Source organism: Alligator sinensis, unplaced genomic scaffold (assembly GCF_000455745.1).
Source record: "Alligator sinensis unplaced genomic scaffold, ASM45574v1 scaffold312_1, whole genome shotgun sequence".
Lineage (NCBI taxonomy): Eukaryota > Metazoa > Chordata > Crocodylia > Alligatoridae > Alligator > Alligator sinensis.
In genome coordinates, this window is record NW_005842029.1 from 2,255,037 (window position 1) to 2,274,765 (window position 19,729).

Below are 19,729 nucleotides of genomic sequence, written 5' to 3' on the forward strand. Positions count from 1 at the left end.
AGGGATAAGGAAAGATTTTTTTTTAAAAAAAAAAAAAAAAAAAAGGGGGGAGCTGGAGCTTGGTGGGAGAGTGGATAGGGGATGGGGGCTTGTGACAAAGCCCCCCATGCAGCATGGGGCAGTGGGATGCAGCAGGGATTGCTCCCCTGCCTGGCAGCCTCTGGTAGGTGATGGGTTTTTTGTTTCTTTTTTTAAAGAGACAGGACACTATGACTGGGCAGGGATGGGAGAGAGGGCAGGGGATGAGGCCTATTTGATTCAGAGATTCGGCCGATTTGGCCTAATCAATTTGGGAGAGTGATTCGAATCACTGTCCCCCAAATTGGCTGAATCCAAAACTGAAGCGAATACTAGCCACTTTGCACAGGCCTAACAATCACCCTTTCTCAGACATAGGAGAATGCAAAGATTGTAAAATTGCTCCTAGATGGAAATGAAAATTCATATTTCAGAGGAGAACTGAAGGTCTAGTAAGATCTCCTGGTTGAAGTAGTTCATTTTGTGCAAATTAGGCTTAGATAAAAGTTAGAACAGTGTTTACCTTAGTGTTGTCTGGTGTCAAGTAGGATGTTGAATTATGTTTCCTTCTGGTTATGATATTTCATATTTCACAGGAGTCTGGGGTTGATGGGAAGTTCTCTTGGGCAGGAAATTATCTTGTGCTGAGGCAGCTTGAGCTTTGTGAAATGCAGATTTTGCTTAGCGCAGCCTAACACACATTTATTTAGTACCTCACATTGGAGGTACTAAATTTAATGTGCCTTAAGAAAAGTATATTTATTCATGTGTAGACATGCCCACAGATATGCATTATGCCTGTCTTGTGCACTAACCCCTGAAGTGGAAGTGGTGTAACTTGCTTTAGTGCAGCACTAGGTATGCTAGTAAGCTATCCTGGGAGGCAAACTTGTTCAGAGTGTTTATACTTAGATGTTCTCTAATAAGATTACACTGTGATAATACCTATCCAGGTACATTTTACATGCTGTTAATGTTGGCTTCAAAAGCAACATAAAAGCAGTTCAACTGTCATCTTTAAAAGGAAGACAACGGAAGATGTCAGGAAACACTTGCAAAGGAAATTTAAATTGGCCTTTTGGGAACCCTAACTTAAAAAAAAATCTTATTAGTGATTTGATGAAGTATCAGTGAAGAGTTTTCTCTTTTGTAATGCAGTTAAAACCCATAGGAGTAGATCATTGGGAATGATCAAAACTTTGATCTGAACCAATGTATTACAGAGTTTGTTTTCATGATGCCATACAAAAAGATTTCAATTAACCTCATAGTTGAAAACCACATGGTACTTATAGACTTATTAACTGGGTTTCAGACCTCTCGGTCTTATTCTGCAGTTCTTTATTCATGTGGCATAAGGAACCGGATATGTGAAAATGGGATGCAGGATAAGGCCCTTCACCATATAAGCTAGTACAGCTGGTCTTTAACATCTGTGCTTACTGTCTGAGAGCTAATATATAGAAAGAAATATAAGTTGAGTCTTGTGGTAAGCTGTGAAACTTTACTTCAGTTTTATCCTGTGGAAGAAAGCAATTGTAAGCCATTAAATGTTTGACAATGACAGCTTATCAACCTTTAAAATATGATTTTAACCTAAGAAGAGTTAGAAAATGTAATGCAAATAATGAATAACACATTTATAATTTCTGGAATTTGAGAATATAATTCTAGTACAGAGATATTTTATTACTGTTTTAGCAGCACGTGCTACCTCTAATACAGTTAAAATTGGAAGGATTTTTGATTCAGTGGACATGTCTACCTGTTCATTAATGCGCAGTAGCTCTGGCAAATGCCTTTTTAGTGATGCTACTGCACTCTGGCCTAATAATACTGGACAGTAGTTATTAGCACTGTTTGTGCTGTGATGCACTACTGCACAGTATTATTAAGCTACTGCACAGTTAGCATCTTATGTAGGTCTGCCTAGTATGAACCACATTTTTCATGGAGTTAGTGGACATTTAGTACTGCTGAAAACATTAATGCGAGCTTGATAAAACTCTCAGATTATTTTTCATTAATTTAAAAAAATAGTTTCTTTTTAAAGCAGTAAATATTAACACATGGAACTGCCAGATGTATATTTTCCCATAATAATAATAATGTGTACTTTGCATACTTTGCACCAAATTGGTATTAATGGGATTTGATCAGAGATAAATTTAATTGCTTTATAATTTAAAAGTACCTAGGGATCTGTATGTATAAATAAAACATACACTTTTGAGAACAAGAGATTAAATGTTCCAATACTGCCTATTTTGTCAACTCTTGTTAATTGTGCTCATAAAAATGTACTTATTTTTAAGAGGTCAGGTATCCAGGTTGTAACCATATTGATCTAGAGGAAAAAGCAATCAGGGCTCATGGTAGAGGTAATATATTTTATAAGACCAACAAGATTTTTGCAAAAAAAGAAAAAGATTTTAATTACCTCCCCAGCAGGTAAATCCTAGCCAGCTGGGGCACTGCTCAACTTACCCCTGCTCCTGCGGTACTGTCCCTCACCACAGGGGCCTTGATCTAGCTCCTGCCCTTTCCCTCATCCATGGACTGACCTGCTGGGCTGGGGCGGGTGAATGTATGCACGCGGGCACTCAGCCCTCAACCCCAGCCTCAGACTAACTCCAAGAGGTTCCGAGATCTACCGGTGGATCGAGATCCACTGGTTTGTGACCACTGGTGTAGAATGTGACTAATCAAGATTAGGTGAAGTGTGGTACTGCAAACTTCTAGGGCCCATGTGTAATACGTTTTAGTGGAATTATATAGGGTGAACATGACCCATGTATGCTTCAGTATCTAGACTAGAGCAAGTGAGGATCAAAAGTGCCATTTAAGATGTTTGAATTTCCTTTTTCACTTCTTGATACAGGCTTGGATTGTTCAAGGAGCTTCTTTTTTAGAGGGTAAGAATTGCTCAAGCTGTGGTGTTAGCAGTGGGGAACAATGTGTTGTTCATCTGCTTTTCACATGGTACTGAGATCGTGGAATGCTTTACTCACTCTATAAAATCTCAGGAGTTTGTGCCTTTTTAAACATTTATTAATTCAGCATACTTATAACTTATTTATATATTTTAAGTGCACAGATTGTAGTCTTTGCATTTCTTCTGCTGGGGTTTTCTTGTTTACATGAGAAGCATGAAATATTATGAGAATGAAATGCCTAATAAATTAAATGCACTTAATATCATTATTATTTCTATTTGTTGATTCAGCCAGCCACATGAATTGTACAGTTTTTATTTGTGTAGTATATTTATGATTTGTAGCCTTAATTAATGGCAAGCATAGAGAGTCCAGAATAGTCCTCTTGTGTCTTTGTGCCTTTGCTGGAGCACCACTGTATCACTCCCTAAATATATTTGTGCCCATATCTCCAGCTTCAGTTATACAAAAAATCCTTAGATTGGAGCACTGCTTCCTGTTCATCAGAGCATGAGAAGAGTTCTCCTAACACCAGGCAAAAGCTAGCAGGGCCAGATTTTGGTAGGTTAAAGAGAGCATGGGGATGGATTCATGCTGAGATGTAAGCAGCAGAAGTGTCGTGAGAAGCAGAAGACGGGAAAAGATGAAGGCAAAACTAAATACAGTAAAGGAATAGCTTAAGATATTTAATGTAACATAAAAATAGTGAAGGACAGCTCTAGTCAGAGAAAGGACTGAGAGTGCTGAAAGAGCAGTGCTAATGCTTGGAAGTGTTAGTGCTAATCCCTTTAACTTCTTTCTTAGGGCTTTGTTGCTCGGCCCCATTGGGGCCCAAAAGACTTCATTCCACAACCTCCGAGGCATCCACTTAAAGTACAGCTCCTTTAATTCAAAAGATATGACTGAAGAGAACTATAAAAGATACTGTGCCTTAACTAATGCTGTAGTAGCACGCATTTCCCTATTAAAATGTTGTAATTCAACCAGAGGTATGCAATTCCTTGTGAATAAATACATTAGTGTATTAGAATGATGAACACTTACAGAAAGAGCAATAGGTATTTTATATTCAGACTACTTTTATATTTACTCTTACCCATTAACTTCATTTGCTATTTGATTGAAATGATTTGCTGGATTTACTGCAATCTATGTAGCAGCTTGCTGTTTTTCAATCTGGAAAAAAGGGATTGATGTTATGATCCTTGAAAGAATAGTTTGTAGGAACAGCATACACTCAGCCCAGCCACAAGAAAACTGGAAATGTTTGCTGTGTAATGAGCCATGCAAGGTGTAAAGGCTCTAAGGAATGGTTGACAGCACAGATCTATATTCACTGTTATAGTAATTTTATTTTCCATTTAGGCTTTGTTATTTTAATATTTAAACAGAATTATACTGAAGGAAAATATGGAGCCTATCATGCAACTCTGGCTAGAAAAAAAAGTCAGACTTCAAATCATTAGAGTAACATTTAGCAGAAATACATACATCATACGCCAATTATTCAGCTGAGAACTTTGGAGATGGAAAGGGGTGGGGGAGAAGCAAGCCCTAGATTCAGGAAGGAAGTAGTGGATTACTGAGTATTGCAGATGTCATAGCCCAGTGAGGAAAGATTCAAACAATAGGTATTTTTTTACCAAGTAGCTGCAACTTTATTGGCATTTATACAACATAAGATAATGTTTGGAGTGAACAGCCTACATTTTCAAGAGGGACTAGTGACCAAAGACTTGACACGTTTTGAAAACCAGGTTAGATAACTGTTCTTTAAAATCTGAGCTATCTTAAACTGGATTTAAAAAAAAATGGGCATGTCAACAATCACTAGTTATTTCTGAAAATGTCAGCTTATTTATACTGGAAGCAGTGAAAGGAGGAACATGGTAGCTGTCCTGGATCTGTTGCCAGCTTGCTTACCTCTATCCACCCAACTTAGATCCATGCTTTTCTAGCCCATGCCATTCCAAGGCCTTCAGCCCCACGACAATTCAGGAAAACATCCACCACAGTCCAAAAGAGAATCTATCTATGGCAAAGACCATTAATAAAATCTGGAAAGTAGTTTTCAATCTGTAATAGTGTATCCAAGTTGAAATACCTGTGGGTATGTGGCAAGGATTTCTTAGGGTGATATGTTTTAGTGGACCAAATATGTAGTTGGGATAAAGTTAGATAAGCTTTCAAATGTAAGCTATTCTTCCTCAGGAGACCTCCAGGAAGGAAGACCTGAGGAAGAATGTCTGACATTCAAAAGCTTGTCTAACTTCATCCCAACTACATATTTGGTGCACTAAAAGATATCACTCTAAGAAATTCTTGCCTCTCTCATAATTTCTGGACCATAACAGCTATAAAGAAACTCTTACACTACCTGTGTTATGTGTAAGAGTAGTATCCTCCTGACTTGGTGTCTAATACCAGTGGACCATATAAAGTTCTTATCTCCCAGCTAATATCCTTCTTGCTTCAGCCACTGCCACTCATCTCCTGCATCTTATGCTCAAATGTAGAATCAGCATTTGAATCATACTGGGCAGGAAAAGACACACTTCCTCCTAGAGCCACTTTATAAGACAAGTGGAACCTAAGTGTGCATAAAATATTATATTTCTACCAGTGGAATTTCTACAATTCCTTTGGCAGAAACCCAAAGTGCAAAAGCTTTCAAAGAGTTTATACCAAGCCAAAAATAGCAGGTCTGCAAGAAATGTCTACCACCTCTGATGAAGTGGAAGTGGCCTCTTGTATTCATTTCTCCAGTAGAAACTACTTGTATACTTACCTCTCCAATAAAATCCTCTGCACTGCCCTCTAGCATCCCAGTGTACATTTCTCCCCATCTACTCTGCTTAAGGAAGATGGTCTGTGACTCAGCTGGACTCCACTGCTCTGGTTGAGTTGCAAAGCCAGCCTCTCCCCCTGTTAGCTTCAGAGCTGAGAAAAGTCAGTTCTTCTCCATAGCTCCTTGGCTTTGCAGTGGTTAATCCTCCCAACTTAAAGTAGGAGGGAGAAACTGACTCAACATAGCAGACCTCTGACCTGCCAACAACCCCCTTGAACCAGTCTGGCGCCACCTCCACCATTCCTCGAGACCCCTCCCCCAATATGGACCGGCCTGTCCCTGCTGTTCACTGAGCCCTCTGGTCTACACCCCCAGACCCTACCTGAAAAGTTGGTCCATGTGAGTGGGGGCAGGGCAAGAGGGGTGCAGTTGGTAGGCTCTGGAAGTGGCAGAGGTCGTGTCTACTGCTGTTTTGGTACAGGATGGGGGCAGGCCTGCCAGACCCTGCTTCCTTGTATCCAGTCACAGCCCCCAACCTCTTCCTCTGCCTCCCCACCAACACAGACTGGTTTGCCCCTGCCATTCCCAGAATCCAACCATAGCAGCATCCAACCCACCAGTACTCCACTTCAACCTGCCAATACCCAACACACCAGTACCTGACCCTGACCAGATTCACCTGACTTGCTGGGGCACTGGTTCCATCACTGGGGTCAGAGGGGTAGGGATCTATTGGGGGCTGCTAGAAGGGAAATTGATAGGCTTGAAAAGATGAGAGACATACTCTGGGTCTGCTGTCTCACATGGGAGGGAGAGAGAAGGGGGATGTTGTGGGGAGGAGGGATGTGGGCCAACCAGTCAGCACTGACCTGTGCCCTTGGCAGCTGTCAGCAGTATCCAGGCAGACAGGGGAGCCTACAAAGAATCTAGGATACATGTACTGGTCTCCCACCAGCTCATTAGAATTCTTCCATGCTCCCTTAAACAAGAAGGCTGCTCCTTGTTATTAGCCACATCAGCATGATCCCCTCAACTCCATCCATACGCATTTGGTACCAATGGTAGTGTTTTTGGGATGGGCAGAGAGGAAGATAAAAGGATAATTATTAAAGTTAACAAGCAAAGAAACTGATCTACCCCCCAAAATATGTTTTTTAAAGTTAGCTTCTGTAATAATGTGGTGTTGTTCTGTAACATAAATAAAATATTCACTTAATGTTATACCCATTTCTCTCTGTCAGCAACAATAAATTGTGCAGGCCGGGAGCGGTCCAGGCCTTGTTTTGCACCGTGCGGGCTGTGGCCAGCAGCCCGGGCATGCTGGGTCGGAGAGAACAGGCGACACGCTGGAATTAGGCACGGACGCATAATGGTTGATTCAAGATTGTTTACTTACACCAAAGATGGTCGCGGTGTAGGCTGGACAGTTTCCCAGGCACAGTTCCGCTTAAATCCTCGTTTGAGGACTCAGACAATATTTGGATCACTCCCACTGAGTTGTCGAGGCTCCGTGGATCCTTTTGCACGCAGGGAGAGGGATACGTCGAGGATTGCGATCGGTGACGGGGAGAGGCTAGAGGCTGATCAGACCCCTGTTGCCTGCTTGAAATGCACTGGGTCCAATAGGCTCCGCAGCGCTTAGAGATCTTCACACAGCATGAAGTCTCCTCCTCCTGGTGTTCATGGAGTCCTCCAACTTGGGCGGAAACCACTCAAGCCTTTTATACGGCTAGCAAGCCAATCGCTAGCTGCCACGTGTGAATAATTTCACGCAAGCCAATAATGGGGCTCGAATTATAATACAGATGGCAGGAACTCTGCAAAGTGCATTTCTGTGCTGCAAAGAAGAAATGCACACTGCAAAGAAAGCTACAAATTGGCGGGAATTCTTTTACACCGGGGTTTTCCTCTGCAGCAGAAAACTCCACCGTGCAAAGAAGCTGCAATTTAGTGGGAACATAATTCAGTGGTGCCAAAGCACACACAAAACAAAATCACACCTTTGGGTTGTGACATAAATTATCACTGCTAATATATGAACTAACTGGCTGCATCTATGTGAGACGTTTACTGTGCAATTATGTTTTGTACTAATTTTAAATTGCCTTTACCATATCTTATTTGTATAATTTTAATTTTCAGACTTTGTCCATGAAATAATACAGTGGTAGATTAGCCATGATACTTGAGAATGTGGGAAAAATGTGGCAAAAATTTCTATTTGCCACAAATGCTGCAGCAAAACAGGCACCAGTTTAGTGGAAGGAGACATCAAGCTTCACGCCTTTTTAATTGGTATTGTTCAGAGACTTAACAAATGAATTCTATTTTATGCACAGGAATGATTCAGTGCAACAAGTCATTGATAAATTCTGCCCTCCATTACAAAGATGTCAGACCTGAGCAACTCCATTCAGGTGAATGCAGTTTAAAAGGGTATCTGAAAATCATGCCAGATGATGAGATTCCTAAGTAGACACCTAAGTCTTAATGTTTAGCCTCACCTGTAGTTTGTTCAGGTCAAGAATCTCTTGTGGTATTTTTTTTTACCACCATTTTAGGTTTGACCAACAAGAAAGCATTCATTATGTAGAGTAAGCCTTCTCAGTACCTTGTGGTTCTAAACATGGTTACAACAAAAAAGAAGAACTACCACTGCCAACAAAAACCATGATTAGTCTGAGTCTCATCTTCCCTTTTTTCAAACAAAGGACCCAGTCTTGTCCCTGCTGAAGTCAACTACAATGCTCACATTGACTTGAATGAAAAGTCAAAGGTCTTCAACATCTTGTAAGATCTCATTCAATGTACTCTGGTTTCCAGGAACTGCCAGTTCCTTTTAATTCATACCTCATGACCACAAGCATGTGCATAACTCAAAGCTATGCATCTTAGTAATGCAGACCTTTATTTGAACAGTAGCGTCTATATATCAAGCTCCTTTATAGTAAAATAAGTGGTAAATGGAACATGCTTCCCCTGCTGTTATAAAGGTCCTGTATATTCTCTGTGTGGATCATAAAATCCTGGCACCATTATATGTTAAAATAAAATATTCACTTTCTCTCTTCATAAAAGCTCAACCTTGTTGGCTCATGCAAGATGCAAAGCAAGCAATGCTGCATATTTGGTCTCCACATTTTCATTCACCTCTGAAGTCCTAGGTTTGTAATGGGACTTAGTTGGCAATTGAAACAAGCTCAGTGGTTTCAGTTTAGGACCACAGCACAGTTCAGCACAGTTAGTGGTTTGGACATAGCAAAAGCCCATAGCGGAAAAAGGGGGGCATTGTCAGGTCAGGACTGAAGGACATTTATGGAATCACATGCAAAGAGTTTTCACAGTATGCTTGGCTCTAACGGAATCCAACATAATGCTTTCCTTTTATACCTTAATTCCTATGGACTGTAAACTATACTGATGTTTGCATTATATACAGCAAAGCTTTTTGTATTGTTTTTAGAGAAATCCTTTGGGAGGAGAACATGCATTAAGGTAAAAGTTTTTTACAAGTGACTTTGCAGTGCTTTGTGAAAAGTATCAAAACCGGCCAGGTAGCATATTATTATATGAGATGCTGTAGATTAAGAAGAACTTGATCCTTCATGCAGTACTTACATCTGACTTGTTCTGTGGCCAGAATAGGAATGGTAGAGCAGCATGACTCATTCTTTAGCTCCATAAAGTGTTCCATGGAGTAAATTAAATTTTAACCTTAAAATAATAGTAGTAATGAAAATAAGTCATGCTAATTAAAAAACATGAATCCAGTCCCTCCTAGCTAAGTTCTGAGAGCTTCCATAACTGATTTTGAAATGTTATATGGCAGTTAAATCCCATTTCTGTAACCAAATATAGATGACAAACTGTGTAGCGTAAACATTAGCAATTGTTTTTTTCAAGATACAGAGTATATATAGCAGAAGAAAGAAGTTTTACAATTCAGCACCCTAGGGGGCCTAATATATATAAAGCCATTGCTCAAATGGATCACAGTTTAACCCTTGGTGCTGCCGGTTGGGATAGTGATCAAAGATCACCCATCCAGAGAATTACTTCTGGATGTTTATATGCCAAGTTGTGGGGATGGGGCACCCAGGGGGTGGAGAAGAGGAGGGTTTGTGTGTGGATAGCTAATGTTTGGGTAGCCGATTTTCAAAAAGAGGGAGGAGAAGAGAAGTGAAAAGTTTCCTGGCCTTGTGAGAGAGAACAAAGCTCCCTTCAGTAATTTACAGCTAGTCACACCACCATAATTTCTGAGTTCCTCCCAAGGCGACTACACCATTATCAATACACCCTGGAGAGAGCAAGACTGTGAAACAAAATGTCAACGCTGGACAATAAATGGTAAACTTTGAAATGAGGCAGGGTTTATCATTGAAGTAATAATAGAAGCAGTACTAGTGAGGTACTGCTGAGGAAGCACTTGGTGGACATTTTAATTCTCTTTTTCCCCAGATGCATGGTGTGCACTTCTTTAAGTAGATGCTTTGTGTGTCAGAGTTTAGCACCGATGATACAATAACATGCTCCTTTCATGTATTTTGATTGTGTCATTTTTCAATAGATTTCAGCTTGTATTTGACCCTCTAAATGTGGAAATAAAGAGTTCATCTTTTAGTTCACCTCTAAAAAATGAAGAATTATTGCCCCTAGCTCTAAATCTTCTTCTAGCATTAAACATTTAAGCGATGTCTGTGCTGTTGCTTTTAAAAATCACACATGACTCCTAAGATGTTTCATCTCCCAGGCTTTCTTGCAAATCACATCCATGTTAATGGGGAGAAAATACACCAGTTTCTGATTATAGACAATAGATCAGCTCACTGAGTTGCTAGCGAAGTCAGATGCTTGAACAGTAAATATAACACTGCTGCTGATGGAGGGATTTAGTCTTATAGATTTACCTCAGATTACCTGAAGCACACAGAGTCTAAAGTCCTTAAAACACATACATTTTAATAGAACTAAACAGGATGCCACAAAACCTTTTTTTTCTTTCTTCCCTTCAACTGCATATGTTATATATCCATTCCTCAAAAGTGAGGAAGAAATGAAGGTTTTATTAAATACAAGTTAGCAATATGAAAAAAATCTCAGAACATGAGCAATGGCTAAAATCCAGGGTGTACAGGCAAGTGTGCACATGAGGTTTGCAGTACCTCAGACCTGTTTCTGGTGCCACAAACCACTCACCGTTAACACGCAACTTTTCAAAATTTGATACTGGGATGTCCTGGAAAAAAACAACAACAAAAAACATGTTGTAAAAGCAGTATAGTGCATGTGGCAGCAGTGTGCACCACCAGAAACTGAGCCTGGCACTGCTGCTGCCCCACGAGGTCCTCAGGACCCCAGGTAAGGCTGCTAGGGCCAGCACAGATGCTGGCCAAAGCCTTCCCTACCCCACCTGGGCCAATTTGTCATGCGCTAGAGTGCACATGTAGTGGCATGCCCTGTGGCACAAAGCAGTGGCACAAATGTGTGCCTCTGCTTTTTGTGCCCCTGGAAATGCACTCTTGCATGTGGGGACATGCCCCAGCAGTACAAGAAAGAGATCAGAGTTCTTCTAACAGACTTCCACCTCAAAGATATGACTGGGGGTTTAGATTTTTAGACTTTTAATTCATCTCAAAGAGAATGTCATACATTCTGCAGTATTACTGCTGATTTGTAATTTTGTTTTTTCCCAAATTGTCATGAAATTCTGCATTTGTACTACAAAGTACACCATTTTGCACCTGGGTTCCCAACATATCCATTTCCTTAAGCTTCTGGGATGTGTCAGCTGCTGCCACTTTTGGATTATGGTCTTGTGTGTGGAATATTGCAAGTACCCATAATGTTTCATGTGCAATATCAGAGATGGATAATCCAGCTGCCAGCTCTAAATACAGTTATTTTAATGCTTCATTAATCCAGAAATAACACTTTTTCAAGAGGCCTTCGCCATTCAGATGCTCTTCTCTCTTCTATAATCTTATTTCTCTTTGTTTGAAGGTATAATGGGGCACTGCGGCAGCTCCCTAGTCCCCATGCTGCAACCTCTTTGAGCATTCACACCCAAGAAATCCACGGGGCTCACTGGATGTCTAACTTGAAGCCCAGCTCAGTCAGCACTGACTTTCCTCTCTAAGCCTGCTTCTGCTCTTTTATAACGCTCCTCCAGGCTTGGCACTGGCTGCAAGCATGCTGGGGCGGGGCCAACCTGGCCCAGCAGCTCCCTTTTACCCCTTCTTTGCCAGGGGCTAGCCAATCCACACCATCAGAGAGTGTCTAAGAACCAGTTGCCTTGCCACTGCCATCCAACTCCAGTCATTATTTCAAAACTGCATGTCAACAGCATCTGTTCTAATCACTTTTAGCCTATTCAGGTAGGGCCAGATCCTCAGAAGCTGCAAACTGTTGTTGCTCCTTTAACATCGGCAGAGCAAGGACGGTTTATATTAGCCAAGGGTCTAGCCTCATCAGGTGCTGCCACATGACCTTACTAGAGATCTGTCAGCTGGACACACATTAATAGAGATGAGTAAAACTTTTTCAGTCATGAGTTTATGAAAAATATAGTTATGGTTATCCTCACATTATTTGGGATTTTGCTTTTTAGATTTTTTTTCAGAGCTATAGTCATAGAGGAGGACAAAATGTTGGGCTTTTATTCAACCACTAAATGTTTAGAGGTGGAAGGGGGGTTCTATCCTCTCAGATCCCTAAGTTGTTAAACTAACCCTTCCCATTTTTAGAAGAGTGCCCCAGCCACCCATCTTTTACTTGTTGTGGTGCAGAATGCTTTCATAAATGTGCAACCAATCAAATAGCGGTCCATATATCTCCAAAACATAAAATGTTATCTCTGGGCTTGGAATGCCAATAGAATTGCTGTTATGCAATACATGTGGCTCCCTGTCCTCTCCCTTTTATACAGAAATTTTAATAAAAAGAACCCAGGACATTTCCTGAAACACCTGAGTACTTGCAGCTCCCACTGCTTTTGTCAATATTTTGGGTTGGTACTGAAGATCAAGTCCACACTGTTTACAGCTCCCTGAATGATTTATAGAAAGGGACCTTTACAGCATGGCAAAATTGGAAGAAAAAAATAAAAAGAACAAAAATGATCTGATTTGCCTGTCATTTTCATTGCCACTTACTACTATTACAGAAATTTGCCTTTTTTTTAATAAAGGTTTTCGCTCCCAAATTACCTTCCCTCTGAGATATACCATGCTGTATTACTCAAAGCCTGCAGCATATTTACTACATGAGTATTTTCATATTTTATGTTTGGACTTTTAAAAGAAAACCTTTAAATGCATATAACTTGTAAAAATTAAATGAGTCTATATAAATACCTGTATTTTCCCAAGCCCTTTGCTCTTTACTGATTTTAATCATCTCCATACTTTCCAGCTCACCTTTTCCAGCTCACCAGTGGCTCAATGGCCAATATTGATGATCAGAGAAGGGACAGCAATAAATCCACCTATGGAGTGGAAATATTGTACAATCTTGATTCTGCCCTTTAATGCACACTGCTGCCATTCCAGCACCTCTGCACATCCATGCAGGTGAAGAACTGTCAAGTAATGGGATGTACTACACAACACAGGCAAGGGCTAAGCCCTCCTTGCATCAATCTCTTTGTAAGACGCACTATATGCCAAAAGAAATAAAACTACACTTTGTTGCACAGTCTTTTTTTTCCCCCTAGTTTCTACAATCATGAAATTCATACTGATCCCTTTGGGTAGGTGAAGCAGAGTGCTTAGAGTTCTTATCCTATTAGGAGAGTTTTCAAATAAATGAGAACAGATGCCAGGAGGGACCTTGCTCACCTCCAAAAAATATGTTGACCTAACACATAGGTGATACATCTGCAATTGTTTTACAGACGAATAAGTAGTGGTTGATGAATCCCAACAGCTGCAATTTTGGCATGATAAATAATGTAAATGACATTGACATCATCAAGCCAAACTAGACTAGAGAAGGTTTGTCATGGCCTGTGGCTTCTTTGTGAACTTACCCTGGCCTGTCCAATCTAGTTCTGGAATGGGGACTCTTCTCATCCAAGGAACTTCTTGACAAAGTTTGGGGGGACAGAAGACACCCCTGGTCCATGCTTTGTTCTGGGAAAGGGGTGTTGCCATGTGTCTCCCTGTGTGCTGAAGGTAAAGGGAATTCCCCCCTTACCTTACATTTAGATCCTTTCACAGGGACCCTTGGTCCATGCTCTTCAGTGGGGAATGGGTTTTCCTCATGCTTGGTCCCATGCTCCAGGAGTTATTCCCTGGCTTTTGTCCAGATGAGGAGAGGGAATAGCACCTTTTTCTGCACCTGGGGAGGTCATTCTCTGGCTTTCCCCAGGGTCAGAGAAGGGGGGAAGGGGGAGATGGGGGTGTGCTTAATAGATAAGGGCTGTGCTCACATCTCAGGTTGCTTTTGCAGGCAGGTGGTCAATGAGGTAGGAGAGGGAGCAGTGTACCTTGCAATAATGGAGAACACAGCAAAATCTGTCATTTGATGTGTGACATGCCATACACTCAAATTTTAAGCTTGATAGAAACCAGTTATAAAAATATTCTACAGTTTTCAAGCAACATCTTTGTAGCTGGTTAGCCATTTTTGTAGTTAGATGGCCATTTCTACTAGGAAATAATTATTCTGTAGATGTAGTCTGTCTAAATGTATTGTGCAATTAACCAGCTATGTGTAAGGGACCTGACTCTGTTCTGCGTTAGGGAGTAACTGATTTAGAGAGGCATGAGGTTTCACAGGCCACTACCAACTTTGTATGTTGTTGCCTATGAAAGCTCATGCCTTTCTGAACCTATTAGTTCTTTAAGGTGCAACCCTATTATATGTTTTGCCTGACTTCTGACTAACATGGCTAGCCACTGCTGAGAATAGTGAATATTGTTACTGGCATCCAAAAATACTTTTCATTCCTATAACTTTATCTTTACACTAACTTTCATTGTCTTCATTCATGCTAAAGGTATAGTAGACTTACTACTATTGTGGTAAGGAGTAGACACTTATCTATCAAAAAGCCCATTCTGGAGTGGCTCTCAAACTTTTTAGTTTTAAGGCCTGCTTTTTAGACTCAAGGAACCCCTCAGAAAATGCCAGATCTTAGCTTTCACTCTTTTTTATCCTATGGAAAAATGAATAGAGCAGTTCTTCTGTTGCAAAGAGCAACAGATCAGAATATATTTGACACTATGGATTCTGCTAGAAATCCCTGGGTTTCAATTGTAAATCGTGATTCAGAATCACTGTCCTACTGCATTCAGCAGTTGTCTTTCATCTGCATAAGTTGAATAGGTCAGTTTTCTCTTTATCATATTAACATCTATCTGTTAACATCTCTAGAAGAAGCTTCTGTAACATGGGGTTTAGGGTATGATGGATTTCCTCTTCTGTTAAGAATATCCTAATCTGTAAATGATATGAGTCCATTGCAGCTATTAGTTAAGGGACTTTGGCAAACAGGTCAAGCTGTAAAAACTCAGCCTCCAGCTCTGACTGACTTTCCAAGTTTTCTCAAGGTCATTAATATATATTAAGTTTTATTTTGGATTGTTTTTAAAACTTTACTTTTCTGAATACCTAATGCTTTGGGATTAATCTGTTTTCCTATTCTTCTTACATGTGGCACAATTCTAATGTTCATGAGATCATAGTACCTTTACATAGCTGAAAACAGCAGATGTTCTAGAAGAAAAGATGACATTACATTTTGTTTTGGGTTGTTTTTTCACTGGGTATACATTGTTCTTTAGGAAACTTGTTTAACAATAACAATAAAATAATCATTTTAGTAGGTTTTGCTTGTCCTTCCTTGATGCAGGTGTACAACACCAACAAAATGTAGATGAAAGAAAAAAGGATAAAGAGTATAAATCAAAAGGAGAGTGCAAGATAACTGAGGAGTTAATGATAGCTGAAGAGTTAATAAATGGAAAAGAATGGCTTCTCTGTTACCTGGAATTATGTATTAATTTAAACCCATGTAAGTCACTACTACTTAAAAAGGCTATAGTATGTGATTGATGGGATTAATTAGAGTTATATGTTTATCAAGTGTTTCCAGCCATAATGATCATATTAATTAAAACCTCAACTCTGTAGGAAGACGGAGAGTACTTATATTTTTACAATTCATATTGGTTTATTAATTCTGTCTTTATTTGGACTTGAGAAAGAAAATTAGATTAACAGGTCATTGATGCACATGGAAGATAATATAAAATGCATTACCAGGATATTTGTGGCGAGTCAGACAAATACAAATAAACAGATAAACCAAGCATAAATCAACCAGGCCTGTCTCTTTGTGGGTGTTTTCTTCAGCAGTCTTTTGGTATTAGGAATCTGAATTCATTTTGTATAATGTTACATGAACTGCGTGTTGCAACTCCTGTTGATTATCACTTTTAAAAATTATTAAAAGGTACACTCAACCAGCTTTCTATTTAAAGGAGACTATAAGGATATTATCTTGTAGTGCTATTTTTGTTCCCTCCACCACCCACCTGGGGAGACAGTGTGTGTACATACATATGCATGAGGGGGAGAAATTCATCATATAATTTTTATTCATCATTACAATGGGAATAAATCGGGTCCCACATTTGTGGTTAAAATAAAAAGCTGATATTGGATATTATTATATTATTTATTATTATATTATTATTGGATATTGGCTGTTATTATTAGACAAAGCTACATGCTTTTAAATGTTTTAGTCATTTAAAAGTAGATTAGTTTTCATAAGGAGAAGCTCAAACTATAGGAAATGTATATGAAAGGAAGGACTACAGCATGTCTTGGTCAAGTACATACAGTTGCTGAGTCATGAAAAATAATTGATTTGGGCCTATTTTCAAGTTTCAGGTGCATCTGCCCTGATTATATGCTGAAAATAAATTACTGCAATACATCACATTAAGGAACTTGGCTCCTTTATAGGGCCAAAACTCCCATTAGCTTCCACATCAGCATGATTGTATTTTGAAGTTGAAGTCAAAGAATAAAGAGAATGTGTCATTTGTGACACATGTATGAGCCTATTCCTTCCTAGACCTGAAATGATGTCATACTGAAAAGGGTCAGGCCTTAACAGTCCAAGCTAATGGTCAATTGTTAAAGGAGCTGATGTTTAAAAAATTCATGACTACAACATATTAAGCCAGGCACAGGCAAAATATGGCCCATGAGCCATATCTGGACCACCAGGCACCTTTTTCAGGCCCACGGCATCCACAAACTAATAGTACCCCACCCAGCCCTTCTGCCTACAAGGGTGGAAACAAGGCACTCATATATACACAACCCCTGCCAACATACCCTATTGCACCTCCTACCCAGGGGGGCTGTGGCAGCACAGAACATGGGTGGGCAGGGTGTAGGTGTGAGAGAGGGTGGGTGGGGTGGGAGGACCCCATCACACTCTCCCCATAGCATGCAGCTTCTGCAGACAGTGGCAGCAGTAGCAGGCAGGGGTACTCAGGGTGCTCATGTCCAGTGTAAGTGCTGTTGCCCGGCGGCACATGACTCCAGCCAGTGCTACACATCACAGTGAGGACCGCTACCCAGCTAGGCCACCTCTATCACTGGGGCTCTCCACCATGCACATGCAACTTCTGCACTTGCATGCCACTGGAGGGAAACTCCATGCACTAGAGGCGGCTGCTGTTGCTGCTCCCTGACACGCAGGTCCTGGGACTCCACAGGGACGCAGGGGCTGGGGCTCCCCTCTACTTCTGGTGGAGTTGAGGAACTGTGCAGCAGGAGGCAGGGAAGGTAGCCAGCTCTAGCACATGGAGCTACTTTCTAGTGGTACGCAAGTATGGGAGTTGGATGTGTGTGGTGGGGAGTGATGTGCTGTGCTGGCCAGAGCTGCATGCCCTCCCTCACACCCCACAAATGCCACACACCCACATCCTGCCTCCCCCACATATACTCACCCCAACATACCCTATTGCCCCCCCATACACAGCCACACACCCCCACACACATACCCACACTCCACCATACACACCTCCCCACCATATATAGACATGTACACTCCCACACACAATATACATGAGTAAAATTTTATTTTTGAGTTATTATGCAATCACCTCTATATATACTATACAAACACAAATCATGACAAAAATATGTTTTGTAATAAAATTAAAATATGTTATAGTAGATGTTTGACTTTTAGTGTATGGTTTGTTTTTTTCTGGTTCGAAGATGGCAACTCCCCCTCCCAAAAAGAGTATTTCTGGGAGCAAAGGGAGGGACTTCTAGTGGCAAAGGTCAGGTATGAGGGTGGTGTTGGGGCAAGCAGCTGTTGTAGCTTGGGCTCCAACCTGTGCCCAGAGTTAGAGGCATAGCCACAGTTGCTGCCTCCCCCCACTCCCCCCAACTGTTTCTGCACTTTGCTATCTTCCCCCTGGAGCCTCTTCCTCCCATCTCCCCATCTAATGCAGCCTCTGCTCCCCTGTCTACACCTCTCCCTTCCCTCCTTACTCTTGCTCCACACTGGCAGACTCCATCCATACTATAGCCTGGGGCAGTGAGCATGGCTTCAGCCCAGCCCCATAGCAGTGTTGTGTGGTCTGCACAGCTGCTACAGGGCTAGACTGGAATGATGCTCAGTGCCCAGGCTACAACAGGGATGGAGCTGATGCTGGGGAGTGGGGCAGAGTGGGAAGCAGGGAGGCAGAGCTTGTGGGGAAAAGGGGTGACCAGAGAGTAGGGGGAGAAGCAGGGAACAGAGTCTGGAGAAATGGGGGGAGGGGGAGGCGAACCTGGGGATGGGGGAAAAGGAGAGAGCAGAGGCTGGAGAACAGTCAGGGAGCAGATGGGGAGGGAAGTGGGGAACTGAGGCTGGGGGGAAAGAGAAAGCCAAGGCTGTGAGGGTGTAGGCCAGGGGGGCAGGTACAAGCAGGGGGCAAGCTGCTTGATTTCTCCACATCACCTGCCTCGAAGCTGCCTGCCCGCTGCAGCAGTGGGAGGGATACATTGAAGAAGACCCCTCAATAATTAGATTTGATACATGGAAAATTATAACAAATTTTAAACTGTCCATGCATAGAATGTAATGGGGGGGAGCGGGTCATCTTAAATTCAGGGTCATCTTAGATTTGAGTAAATATGGTATCTAAATCCCAACACGTTGAATCAAATAATCAATTAATGTAATCTGAATAATACAAACTGCAACACATCTGTTTTGGAGAAATGCATATCTTCATGTTCACTTTTACTTTGTACAAATAAAAATTAATACAGTATTTGAATTAAGCATAAGTAAAGACTACACAAAGTTGAGACTTAAACTTCCCCAGTCTTTGAGTATATTTGTACTTCAGGTTTTGATTTGGTCTCTAATCCCAAATATTGTGTAAGGTAGTATTAATATCCAAACAGTGTAGCTAGAAGTCTGACTCCCTGTGATTCCATTGCAAATCCCAGGCTTTATGTTCAATTTAAGACTGAACAGTTCTTGGCTATCTCCTTATATTGCTTAAAAGTGATTTAAAGCAGCACTTATTACCATTTTCAATACAGAATCTTTTTCCCAGTGGTGATGCAATATGAATTCTGTTCAGCATTATTTATGCTGAAGATTTACCATAGGCAAAGCTAAAATATGAACAATCTCATTTTTAAGGAAGTTTTCTTCAATGGCCTGACCAATCATATGCCACCTATGTCCTGCCTTATAAACAGGAACCAGCACAATGCTATTCCTCATATCCTGTTTTCATATTAGGAATCTGTCACCCTTTTCATTACCCTTGTTCTAATACTCCTCCCCCTGATACACACCCAAATATACACACATCATTTTTCAAGTAGTCAGCACAAAGAAAAAATCACAGTCACTGAGCACATGTCTTCAGTGATCAGAGAAGAAAGTTAAAAGTATCCCTTCTATAATAGTTAAGTTCAGTGGGTGGGAGGGGTAGCCTTTTTTGGGGGGGGG

The 19,729-nt window shown here is 41.0% G+C and overlaps 1 protein-coding gene across 9 annotated transcripts in view; it reads left to right on the forward strand.

Moving 5' to 3' along the window:
- MID1 (midline 1) overlaps positions 1–19,729 on the forward strand; it is a 395,575-nt gene that overhangs the window by 192,338 nt on the left and 183,508 nt on the right. The window contains exon 2 of one of the 9 annotated variants that reach the window (XM_025202535.1): positions 9,206–9,237. The exons of 6 other annotated variants lie outside the window; for them this stretch is intronic. The gene's annotated coding sequence lies outside the window, so the exon portion shown is untranslated. Of the gene's footprint in view, positions 1–9,205; positions 9,238–13,152; positions 13,311–15,595; positions 15,758–19,729 lie in introns of all 9 variants that reach the window. 2 more of the 9 variants (XM_025202530.1, XM_025202536.1) reach the window with 2 other exon arrangements.